This window comes from Brassica oleracea, chromosome C3 (assembly GCF_000695525.1).
Source record: "Brassica oleracea var. oleracea cultivar TO1000 chromosome C3, BOL, whole genome shotgun sequence".
In the NCBI taxonomy this organism is placed as follows: domain Eukaryota; kingdom Viridiplantae; phylum Streptophyta; class Magnoliopsida; order Brassicales; family Brassicaceae; genus Brassica; species Brassica oleracea.
In genome coordinates, this window is record NC_027750.1 from 42,117,514 (window position 1) to 42,120,443 (window position 2,930).

The 2,930-nt window shown below is 33.4% G+C and overlaps 1 pseudogene; it reads left to right on the forward strand.

The window, feature by feature from the left end:
* LOC106330652 overlaps window positions 1-2,930 on the forward strand; it is a 5,317-nt pseudogene that overhangs the window by 1,391 nt on the left and 996 nt on the right.

The window sequence follows — 2,930 nt, forward strand, 5'->3', positions numbered from 1 at the left end:
ACTAGGGATTTGGTTGCAATCTTAAACCGGTTTTCGATATATTTAAGATATTTTTAATTTTTTTTTTTCAACCGTCATATGAGAATTTTTAATGTTCCTAATTATTGTCATCTTAAGATCATAATTCTCAGTCTATTCAATTTCACCTAAACTTTATGGAAATTATTTTCGTCTGAAGTACTATCTACTATTAGTGAATTTGACTCATCGTTGACGAGTGTCAAATCCAAGTATAGTACTCTTAATATGAACTCAACTTTCTCTTTTCATTATGAGAAGTCGGCACCATTAAGGACTAGATTAGACGAGACTTTATATGACAATCTTTCAGGCAAAAAAACTTATAGTTTTGAGATATTCAAGTTTATATTAGGGTTTTAAACATAATCAACACATATATTTATTGAATACTTATGCCAAGAAATTATGGTGCTCATGTGGGTAGCAACCATATTTTCATCAATAATCATAGTATTCGATAACATTTATGAGTGATTTATTGAATTACTTATATTAAGCTATATGTGGATATACTTAATCTACACAATACAAACACTCTATAAGTATTTGATCATATTTTGTGTACATAGTCTACCTGTGGGTAACTACTTATTACTCAAAATATCAAATACTTACTTGAACATTAATTTTCATTTCTCAAATCATTTTAGAGTAAACTCATTGTGATGGTATCTTTAACTCTAATTTTGCTCTTTCTATGAAAATATTATTTTATAAAAATCATGCACAAATTACTTAATTTAATTTCTATATGATTGATGTATAGCAAAATTTATGCATTGATTAATTCTTATTTCAGAGATCAAAATAAAATACATACATATAACGTATGATTCATGATTTCTGAAAACTCTCATCGGTTTTATACCCAAACTTAAACATTATTTAGATCTAAAATTCATTACTTAAGTATAGATCTACTTTAATTCTATAAATCATAAATCTATTACACTTTTAGGATTAGCTAGATGTTTATAACCACTAGCTCTGAAACCACATGTAAACTTGATTTTACATGAACCCTAAGATCTTTAACATCTAGACTAATCACATAATATAACTATAAGAGAGATTATGGACTACCTTTATTCATTGTTGCGGAAATCTTCTTGAACGGTTTTGATCATGGAATATGATTGCTTGATCTTTAAGTTGGAGTTAGATCTTCTCTCCATAAGATGATCTCATGATCTTTAATTTGGAGTTAAGCTTTCTCTCCCCTTGCCTACACCTTTCTTTATGTGTTTCTCTTTCTTTTTGTTGTGCTGCTTTAGGATGGAGCAAAGACATGTATTTATAGGTGGGGAAAGGGACCTAGCTTCTTCATCATGTTTTGCTAACTTTTTCACCAAGTTTTTCTTACTTTCTTGGCAAGTTTATCCTTTAATCTCAACCATTCATCAAAGTTGAGTAAGTTGCAAATGTTTTGCTTAAGGTGACTTATTTTATTAGGATAAGACATGTGTGAAGTGTTCTAGAACATTAGGTTCATACATTGAACTTGTCACTCTTCTCTTCTAAAACATTTGCCACTTATACTTTTGTTAAAACATTAGGAAATAAACTCCTTTATTTACCAATTTTATTGTTTACCAAGTGTCATTAAGTTTAACAATTTCAATACAAAATAGATTACTATAAGACCACATCATGAGAAAGAAATATCCATTCATATATAGTCATATATATAATTTTTCTTACAAAATGTTTCTCTGTTGAAAGTATTTATTTAGACCTGTAAATTTTTATTAAATAGAGATTCGGACTTCATGTTACTAGGGCTTGGCCTTGATCATAGGGACCAGTGGATAATATTTATTTTAACATGTGATGTCTCTTAGAAAATGAAAACTCGGAAATATTACAGTGAAAAAGATTGGAATTGATATTATGAAGGTCCTGAGTTGAACTTGTTTTGCAGTAGGAGATATAGTCTATCAGCCGACATTGTTGCAGAACACAAGATTCGTTCAAGATTGTCAGATTATCTGTTGTTGTCACATATGCCTCACGTATTGCCTATGATATGGATGATCCTTTTGTGTTCATCTTATTTGCATCTCAAGCCAACCGGAGACGAGATTTATCTATAACGGCTTTCACCAAGCAGACCTTTATACTGATGGGGTTGCCAAAGTTCTTCCCGAAGGACAGTTGCAGTTAACCAACGGATCCAGACAGAGCATGGGTCATGCTTTCTTCAAGAAACCTTTTGAGTTCACTTCAGCTGAATCACTCTCTTTCTCAACACATTTTGTCTGTGCTCTGGTTCCTAAGCCAGGATCTGGTGGTCATGGTATCGCCTTTGTTTTATCTGCCTCCATAGATCTCTCGCATGCAGATGCTACGCAGTACTTGGGACTTTTTAACATCTCGACTCAAGGAAACTCATCTTCTCACCTAGTTGCTGTTGAGCTAGATACTGCCCTCAGCGCTGAGTTTGATGACAAAAATGCTAATCATGTTGGTATCAATGTCAATAGCCTTTTTTCTATCGAATCTGCTTCCACTGCTTACTTTTCTGATATTAAAGGTAAAAACGAGAGCATAGAGCTTTCGAGTGGAGATCCTATTCAAGTCTGGGTGAACTACAGAGGAAACATGCTTAATGTTTCGATGGCACCTCTTAAGAATCAGAAGCCAAGTCAGCCTCTTCTATCAAGCTCTATCCACCTTTCAGAAAATTTCCCGGATAGAAAAATATTTATTGGGTTCTCTGGAGCCACAGGGACACTGATAAGCTACCAATACATACTAGGATGGAGCTTTAGTGGAAACAGTGTGTCATTGCAGCGCCTGGATGCCACTAAACTCCCTCGAGTTCCTCCTCATAAATGTAGAACAGAGAGACCATCGACGCTGCTAATATTCCTCTTCATATTACTGGCGGTCATAGTTTTGGTTGTTCT